Below are 10,369 nucleotides of genomic sequence, written 5' to 3'. Positions count from 1 at the left end.
GAAGGATGTTACTCCTAATAGGTCACAGGGGTGCATACACTTTGATATTATTTGTAATCTCATAGAGAGATATGACTTCAAATATCACAGTGGATGTACACACGTAGTATATACCCTGTGATATGATTCATAACACCCTAGGGAGATACAACTCCTGATATCACAGTGCGCGTACCCCATGTGTGTACACCCTTGATACTAGTCGTAATATCCAGGGTAAAGATTACTCGTAAGATTACACAGTGTACACACCCTGTGATATTTTTCATATTATAGGGAGATATTCCTTCTAAGATCACAGTGGGTGTACCCCATGTGTGTATATCCCGTGACAGTATTTTTTGTATCCTAGGGAGGTATTACTCCTAATATCACAGTGGGTGTTCACCCTGTGATATCATTCTTATTTGAACTTGCTGCCTTTTTTAACCCACACTACAAAAGAATAGAACAGATAAGATATTGAGATTAGACTGTCCTGCCGTACGGCCGCCGCAGGACACCTTTAATATCCGTTTCTCAGGCTGTAGATGAAAGGGTTCAGCATGGCGGTGACCACCGTGCACATCACTGAGGCCACTGCACCCTTTCTGGGGGAAGATGACACATCTGAACTGAGGTACCCCCCCCAACGCCTGTTCCATAAACTCAGCAAACAGCTGACAGGTGAGACCCACAGGTGGAGAGGGCTTTATACTTTCCCACCTGACGACGAAACCCTCAGAATTGAGGAAACAATTTTAGAGTAAGAGAAAATGGTCCCCGAGATGGGAAGAAAAGCAAACATGGCGGCAGGGAAATACATGATGATGTTATTGGTGAAGGCATCACAACATGCAAGATGGGGGAGTTGAGAAGGATCACAGAAGAAATTCGGAATTTCCACATCCTTGAAGTAGGTCATTAGCAAGGCAATCAAGTGGTGCAGCTGGGAGTCTAAAAGACTGAGAAGAAAAAAAAAGACAACAAAACTAGGAAGCCACAGAAACACGGGCTCATGATGACTGAACGATATAGAGGGTGACAGATGGCTACAAACCGGTCATAGGCCATCACACTCAGGAGCATGTCTCTCTTCCGTGCCTCCAAAAATGGCAAAGAGACATCTGAGTCAGGCAAGCCTGCAGAGGAGATGACTCTGCTGTGAGATTGGATGTCCACAATCATCTTTGGGACCGTGGTGGAGGTGAAACCGATTTCAGGCAAGGACAGGTTGGAGAGAAAGAAGTACATGGGGGTGTGGAGGTGGGAGTCAGCGCTGATGGCCAGGATGATGAGCAGGTTCCCCAGCACTGTGACCAGCCACATGGGCAGGAACAGCCCAGCGAGGACCGGCTGCAGTTCTGGATCCCCTGAGAGTTCTAGGAGGAGGAATAGAGAGACATCTGTTAGATTCTGTGGGTCTGCATAGTTTGGACACCTTTTGCATAGAAAAGAGTGTTGAAAAATCGGAAACAAATAAACAAACCCCGGCATTGTGTCTGCATTTTGAATAGAAGCAATTCACAAGTCATGTTCTCAGATTTCTGAGCAATCCACACTCAGCAATATTTTGCAGTTCTGACAGACTCAATTGTCTTCTAATGCTTTCATCTTTGATTTCTGTGTTATTCATTTCTTCCTGTACACACCTTAGAGACACTAGATTCAAGAATGTTCCAAGAACGAGATCATCATACATAACAAATTTGTAACTGCTAGAAAATACAGCCTATCTTTTCTGAAAAAAACTACGTAAAAATACGATTCTCTTCACTTGAAGAAAAAGGTTATCCTAATTAAAGCAAATTAAGAACTCAAATATTTTAGTCTAGAAGGTTGATACAAATTCCCTTGATTTAGAACATTTATAAACACTGTATAACAGCTGAGACCATGCCATCTGGAAATGAAATTAAAGTGGATAGTTCATAAGCAGAAAATCATTCCACATGCCAGTTAGGTCCTAGTGATTTCATCGTTATGTTTTCTGACTTTTCTCCTTCAAGAGAGTAATTGCTTCCTCAAATCGGTGGGTCTGGCTTTAAAATTCATGTAAGCTATAACTCCTGTCCTTAGCTTAGGAGGACTTAAGAGTTTTCATCAGAAAGTTTGGCCGGACGCGGTGGCTCACACCTGTAATCCCAGCACTTTGGGAGGCCGAGGAGGGCGGATCATGGAGGTCAGGAGATCAAGACCATCCTGGCCAACATGGTGAGACCCTGCCTCTACTAAAAATTTGAAAACTTCACCTGGTACGGTGGCACGCACCTGTAGTCCCAGCTACTCAGGAGGCTGAGACGGAAGAATGGCTTGAACCTGGGAGGCAGAGGCTACGGTGAGCCGAGATCACACCACTGCACTGCAGCCTGGGCAACAAGAGCAAAACTCCGTCTCAAAAAACAAAAAACAAGAGGGATCAAGTAAGTCAAAGTCACACTTATGACAGCCAATTTTTGTGAACCAAGGAAGCGTCAATTCAATAATTAACATAGATTTTTACTTTTGCTCTCTCCTCTATGCCAGGCAAGATATAGGCTCTGGGGAATTATTAATTCAGCTTATTAAATCTCCCAGTTCTTTTCAATACAGAGAATATTTACATGACAAAACTTAAGTTAAAAATATGTTACAAAAAATACTGTTATGTGATGCTGTTTTATTTATGAAACCACCTAATTGCTCTAGGCATCTTTCAAAAATTTCAACTTACCCTGAATTTCAATTTACATTCAGAATATCATCCACATTTTTGTCATTTTTCAGTTTTCACTGAATGAATGGAATCACCATCTTTTTTTTTTTTTTTTTTAAGATGGAATCTCACTCTGTTGCCCAGGGTAGAGGGCAGTGGCACAATCAAAGTTCACTGCAACCTCCACCTCTGAGGCTAAAGTGATCCTCCCACCTCAGCTTCCCAGGTAGCTGGCAGTAGAGGCATGCATCATGATACCTGGCTAACTTTTATAAAATTTTTTTGTAGAGATGACATCTTGCTATATTGCCCAGACTGGTCCTGAACTCCTGGGCTCAAGCAATCCTGCGGCCTTAGCCTCCCAGAATGCTGAAATTACAGGTGTGATCCACTGTGCCCTGCCTCACTGAACTTTTTACATCATAAAATTATCTGCATTCTGTACGTTCCTTGAGCGCATAGACACACTTTTTCATCATTGGGGACACATTCCTACTATAAGGCTGAGAAAAGAGAAGGGAGTTCAATACTTACTGAAGAAATGTAGGCATAAACCTCACTACCTGCTTCAAAGGCCTCATTATTTTCTTCTCTAAGATAGAGTCACTTTGCAGTCATTTACAGATTTCTCTTTAAACACCCGTGGAGCCTAGAAATAGGGGTAAATGGCTGGACTCTCAGTTCAAAAAGAATGCCATGCTTACCTTGTACATGCTGTAGCACTGCTGCGGCAGCGAACTATAAACCTTGTCCTGCAAACACGAAAACACAGCACACATCTGAATTCAAGGGAAAAACAATGTCCACTGGATAGATGGCAAAGGTACACTGACTCTTGGCCAAACAGTATAATGTTTATAAACTTGGTCCCACCATAGTCGTGTGCTGAAAAAAAGTGTTTCTGTTCTTTTTTTTTCTTTGAGATGGGAGTCTTGCTCTGTTGTCCAGGTTGGAGTGCAGTGGTGGAATCTTGGCTCACTGCAACGTTTGCTTCCCTGGTTCAAGAGATTCCCCTGCCTCAGCCTCCCGAGTAGCCGGGATGACAGGTGTGTGCCACCATCCCTGGCCAGTTGTTGTAGTTTTAGTACAGACAGGGTTCCGCCATATTGGCCAGGCTGGTCTTGAACCCCTGACCTCAAGTGATCGGCCCACCTCACCTCGGCCTCCCAAAGTACTAGGATTACAGGTGTGAATCCCTGTTCCCAGCCAGAAGTGTTTACATTCTAATTTGTGAATCAGTAAGCCTTAGTAGAGGAGGGCTTTCAATATAGATGAAGAATAGAAGCTATTAGTGAGATAGGGTGCATATATATTTTTAAAAGATTGTGCTAGTGTAAATGATAAACATAAACCTTTGCTATATACCCCGAGAAACTTCCGCAAAAGCCACCTAGTTTAAATCCGACCAAGTAAGGCATTCAACATACTAATCAATACATTTAAAAAAATAAATAAACAAACAATGACACATTACCAACAACTCCTCCTCTTGATATTCAATAACTTGTTTCCATCTTTACTGTTTTTCAATTATAGGATTCCGAACAACCCACAAAGTTTGATATACTCAATTTATACAATGAATTCATTAGACCATGTTTTTTATTTTGCCTTAGTTTAAAAATTTTGAACATGCGACAGCACCAGACACACAGCTTCTTAAAGCAGCCCCAAGAACGAATAAAGCAAATAGGAAGAACTTGATTTTAAAATTGCAACCAATTTTATTGTAATTTTATTTGGATGCAACAGCCAGAGAACTTTCCTAAATTCTGAATAGCAAAGATCACCCGTAACTTCACCATACAATTTCAGAAAGATACACTGTATATGTAAATATCATGACCATCCAGAAATTTCCTTCTGGGTCATTAAAGAACTGTCTGTTCTTCTGTGTATGTAAAGATTTTGCAGGTTTTGATGGGCTAAAGGTCTTACAAAGGTGAAAAAATTATCTTTGGGACAATTCTCCAGCAGCAGTTTTAAGAATTCACTGAACTCTAAAAGGCACGCTTAGAGGTATTACCTTGTAAACTGTACAATGGCTTCACACAATCCGAGATTTCTAATCTTCTCTCTTCTCATTCTTTTTCTGTTTTTTTTTTTTTCTTTTTTTGGAGACGGAGTCTCACTCTGTCGCCCAGGCTGGAGTGCAGTGGTGCAATCTCCGCTCACTGCAACCTCCGCCTCCCGGGTTCACACCATTCTCCTGCCTCAGCCTCCCGAGTAGCTGGGACTAAAGACGCCCGCCACCACGCCTGGCTAATTTCTTTGTATTTTTAGTAGAGACATAGTTTCATTTTGTTAGCCAGGGTGGTCTACATCTCCTGATCTCGTGATCCGTCCGCCTCAGCCTCCCAAAGTGCTGGGATTACAGGCTTGAGCCCCCGCGCCCGGCCTCTTCTCTTCTACCTCATTTGGATGATAAAATCAAATCTTATTTTCCTCCTGAAACTGAGGAAAGAGAAGCACATCATGAAGAGAAACATTTCATCTTAGCTACTGAAAACGCTAAGTTCAGTGTCGACCTCTTGTGGCGCACATGCTAATGACAAAACAAAAGAAAAACCGGTTTTAGAAAAACAGGAATTGTAATTCTGGCACTTTGAGAGGCCGAGAAGAGAGGATCACCTGAGCTCAGGAGTTCAAGACCAGCCTGGGCAACACCGTGAGACCTTGTCTCTATTTAAAAGAAGAAGAACAGGAATTATCTCATCATTGTGCAAATACTGCCCACCAGTCAGAAAGGCAATTTCGATAGTCAATAAGTCACATCTGAAGTAGCACCAGGTAATTTTTATGAAAACTCAAGTCTCCAGATTTCTTTCCTAGTGCTAATTTGTAATACACCAATGCTTGTAAGAAATAAAGGTGTGCACATCTGCAGACACATAGCTCCCTGAAAATTAAATCCAGCCAGTTCCCAGGCATTTGAACTGACGAGTTTTCTTTTTTTTTTCTTTTTCATTTTCTGGAGATGGGGTCTCTGTCACTCAGGCTGTAGTGCAGTGGCCCAATTACAGCTCACTTGCAGTCTCCATCACTTGGGCTCAAGCGATCCTCTGTCCTCAGCCTCCTGAGTAGATGGAAATACAGGTGCGTGCCACACGCCTGGCTCATTTTCCGATTATTATTATTTTTTTTTGGTAGAGCTGGGGGTCTTGCTATGTTGCCCAGGCTGGTCTGGAACACCTGGCCCCAAGTACTCCTCCCATCTCCGCCTCCTAAAGTGCTGGGATTACAGGCGCGAGTCAGGGCGCCCAGCCTGGACAGTCTTTAAAAGAACTCTGACTTGCTGGTAATGAAACACAGCTCCGGACATCCTTTGAGAAAGTCGCCGTCCCCACCTCAGAAAAACCACACACACACACACACACACACACACACGCCCCGGAATTAATTTCCTCATTTCGGTGAAAACTTTTACAGGGTCCTCCAGGCTTGTATCATTTGAAGGCTAGCGTCTGCCACTCTGCTTCCACGCTTCTAGTTGGGGACTACCCACTTAACAAAGCCAAGTTCAATTTTAGTTTCCCAGAACTGACGCAAAGCAAAGCGCAAACAGCCTCAACCTGGGGTGTGGAGTGATACCAGACCTGACGGGGCTTTATTCCACAGACAAGCGTGGACCCAGGACCTCAAGCGGTCCCCGCCTGCTGTCAAGACCCCGCCGCAGCCCCCCGCCCGGGCTCGCAACTGGCACAACGCAGGCTAGGTCAGTGCCGCTCGAGGTGGGCAGAACCACAGGGCCACCTCCCCGGGGAGCACCGACGCCGCCCCCTCCGCATACCTCTCCTTCCCGCGGCCAGAAGCGCGGGTTGTAGATGAAGAAACTCAGCAGCGCCGGCGGGAACTGCTTCTTCTGGGCCGCCCAGGGCCCGCTCCCTGCCCTGGCTGCCGCTGCAGCCATCCTGGCCCAGCCCCCCACCTCGGGAGCCTCCCACAGCCGCCCACAGACAGCAGCCACCTGCTACAACATCACACTTCCGCCTCCCTCGCCACCACCCCGGAAGCGATCACCGCTGACCAGGGAGAAGAACCCGCCTCGCAGCGTCGTCTTCTGGCACGCCAGGGTGGCCTTGTTATCTGTTTCCTGGCCGAGTTTGTTTTTTGCTGGCTCGCGGACTTTTCTCCTGGCTACAGGCGAGGGTTTCTCGTTTCAGGAAAAACTCAGCGGGGCACTGGCTTTTTTTGGATGGGATCTCAGTTTGTCATCCAGGCTGGAGTGTAACGGCGGGATCTCAGCTCACTGCAACCTCAACCTCTGGGACTCAAGCAATCCCCCTGCCTCAGCCTCCCAAGTAGCTAGGATTACAGGCGCCCGCCACCAAGGCCAGTTATATTTTTTGTAGAGATGAGGTTTCTGTTGCCCAGGCTGCTCTCGAACTCCTGGCTTCACACGGTCTTCCATTTCGACCTCCCAAAGTGCTCTGATTATAGGCGTGAGACACCACCGCCCAACCTGCTGTTGTTTTGGTGGTATTGTTTTTAATTTAATTTAGAGACAGGATCTCGCTTTGTCACCGAGGTTGGAGTGCAGTTGTGCCATCATAGCTCAGTGCAGCCTCAACTCCCAGGCTCAGACGGTCTTCCCACCTCAGCCTGAGGAGTAGCTGAGACCACAGGCATGCACCACCATGCCCAGATAATTAAAAAAAAAAAAAAAAAAATAGACAGACAGATAGATAGACAGACAGATGGTAGACACAGGGTCTCACTTTGTTGCCCCAGCTGGTCTCGAACTCCTGGCATCAAGGGATCGTGCTGCCTCTGTTACTGGATGGAAGGTCTTGACCGTGGATCGCCCAGGTTCTTGGCGTGTTGAACAAAGAATTGAACAAAATGCACAAAGTAACAAAAGATCAAAGCAACGAAAAGAAACAAAAGAAAAAACCGGAGTAAGGAAGAGACAGATTTATTGAAGCGAAAGTACAATTCACACAGCATGAGCGGGATAGAGCAAACGGCTCAATAGCCCACATTAGGATTTTTATTAAGCTGGAAGAATTAGATAACGCCCCTAGGTGCCCGTTAGAGGCCTCCGATTGGTTACACCCTCTGAAGGATTGGCCTGTGACCAATCAGAGGCTGAAATGGAGACTTGCGCACCACCACCCCCGCCCCCGCCGTCAATCAGAGGCTGTCACCCTCCCCCCTCGCCCTCCTGCCCCCGCCGTCAATCAGCCTCTGATTGACGGGATGCACACGTGGCCTCTATGCTGCCTAATCTTGCCTAGAACTGGCTGCATCTGCTGTTCTTTTGTTTATGCCTTAAGCCTTGGTTCCCCTCATTCCCTGTTCTGCCTCACCTGGCCTCCCAAAGTGCTGGGATTACAGATAGAGCCACCCACACCTGGCCCATTGTTTTGCTTTTAGTTTATTTAAAAAGTATTTTATTCTAAGACAGCACTTTGCTCCGTTGCCCAGGCCGGAGTGCAGTGGCCAGATCATACTTCACTGCAGCCTGGAACTCCTGGGCTCAAGTGATCCTCCCACCTCAGCCTCGCGAATAGCTGGGACCACAGGTGCATGCCACCATGGCTGGCTAATTTTTAAATTTTTCGTAGAGCTGGGGTCTCACTAAGTTAACCCAGGCTGGTCTCGAACTCCTGGGCTCAAGTGATCCACTGGCCTTGGGCTCTCCAAATGCTGGGATTATAGGCATAAGCCCCTGTGCCATGGCAGTGTTTTTTGTAGAAGGAACTGTAAAGACAAAAAGGAAGCGTCATTTAGAAAGAAACAAGGCTGGGCACGGTGGCTCATTCCTGTAATCCCAGCACTTTGGGAGGCTGAGGTGGGTGAATCACTTGAGGCCCGGAGCTCGAGACCAGCCCCGTCTCTACTAAAATACCAAAAACAAGCCAGGCGTGGTGACACATGCCTGTGATTCCAGCTACTTGGGAGGCTTGAGGCAGAAGAATTACTTGAACCCAGTAGGTGGAGGTTGCAGTGAGCCAAGACTGCACCACTACACTCCAGTCTGGGCAACAGAGCAAGACCCTGTCTCAACAAAAAAAAAAAAAAAAAGAAAAAAGAAAAGAAACACATTTCGGGGCAGATGTGCATTCCGTTTGGCCCATGAACATCATCTACAGGGTCCTTGTTTGAGAGACCTCAAGTGGCCATTGGATCACCCACACCTACAAAGCTTGCCCCTGCCCCCCATTCCTTCAGCGCAGGTCTGGAGGCAGATGGGGCACTGTGTGTGCCACGGGAGCAATATCAGAGGTGGCAGACTCCCCAGAGTGGCTGTTCCTGGACCTTGTCGCCTGGGATTCCCTTGCCTTTGAGTTGTGTGAGTTGTGGCATAGTTGGGATGGCTCGTTACAGTTATTTGCTATTTGCATTCACGCCTTGGCAGCATATGGTTTGACCAAACTCAAGAAGACTTTGGTTTAGATTGCCTCATCTGTCACATATTAAGATTGGAAGCAGAACCACTTCCCTTATCCAGCCTGGCAGAATAGACCACATTTAAGGAAATGATGAGTTGGAATTTGGACTTGAGACACATCTGGGTACATATCCACTTTTGCCATTCACAGACTGCACCAATCTCCTTGCACCAGAGATAGAGACTCGCTCGTCTCTATCTCTTATTTGGAAAATGGCTAATAGTAAATTCCCGAAGTGAGAATCTCACTTGAAGAATTAAATGGGACTATGACTGTGCATCAAGTGTTAGCACCTAATCACTATTTCATAAACGATTGCTACTGTTCCTTGCTGTTGACTTTCCCAATTAGCTTGCTCTAGTGCATGAAATTATTCCATGAGAAATACATGTTTTGGCTGGGTGTGGTGGCTCATGCCTGTAATCCCAGCACTTTGGGAGGCCGAAGCTTGCAGATCACTTAAGGTCAGGAGTTTGAGGCCCAACATGGTGAAACACTGTCTCTACTAAAAAATAAAAATAAAAAAAATAGTCCTGCGTGGTGTCAGGCGCCTGTAGTCCCAGCTACTCAGGAGGCAGAGGCAGAAGAATTGCTTGAACCCGGGAGGTGGAGGTTGCAGTGAGCTGAGATAGCGCCACTGCACTCCAGCCTGGGTGACAGAGAGACTCTGCCTCAATAAATAAATAAATACATAAATAAATAAATATAAATGAAGTACAAGGTGCTATATAAGTGAGTGTGATTAATATTTTATAGTATGAGTCACAGTTTCTCCCAGGATACCTCTGTGTCCCTGTACATGTTTGCCTCTCCCTTCCTCCCACATACAATTCGTTGCAGGAGGCATCGAAAGAGGGAGATGACCAAAAACAAAATGAAACATCCAGAGATCAAAGAAAAGAATATGCTTTTATGGTTTCAAAGTTAAGGATGCAAGAACGCTTAGACATCAATGCATCTGCCTCACCAAACACAGTCCTTGGGTGTGCAAGGGTACGAGGCAGGAGTGGCAGTGATGACAGACACCCACATAGGTTTGGAGGTCTCAGAGGAGAGGGTGTGTGTGTCTTTCTCCCTGGGGAAGCTGGGGGAGGTGGTGAGCTTTGCAGAGTTCCCCTCTGGGTCCAGCATGGTTCAGTAACAGTAGAGTAACCACGGAACAGGATTATCTCGGTGAGAAATCCTTATTGGTTCAGGAAGAAGCTGAATGATTTACTTCTGCACAGAAGGAATTCAGAGAAAGCCAGTGCTGAGAAGCCTCAAGGTCAGGACCAGGAGGAGGTAGCAGTGGCCCCTCAAG

The 10,369-nt window shown here is 46.1% G+C and overlaps 1 pseudogene; it reads right to left on the bottom strand.

Moving 5' to 3' along the window:
- Nucleotides 1–462: 462 nt before the first annotated feature.
- Nucleotides 463–6,693, bottom strand: LOC134761669 (olfactory receptor 7E24-like; annotated as a pseudogene).
- Nucleotides 6,694–10,369: the final 3,676 nt, after the last annotated feature.

The sequence above is a fragment of the Pongo abelii genome, chromosome 6 (assembly GCF_028885655.2).
Source record: "Pongo abelii isolate AG06213 chromosome 6, NHGRI_mPonAbe1-v2.0_pri, whole genome shotgun sequence".
Taxonomy (NCBI): domain Eukaryota; kingdom Metazoa; phylum Chordata; class Mammalia; order Primates; family Hominidae; genus Pongo; species Pongo abelii.
The sequence above is the reverse complement of the archived record's forward strand: the minus strand, read 5'-3'. Positions and strand labels throughout refer to the sequence as shown.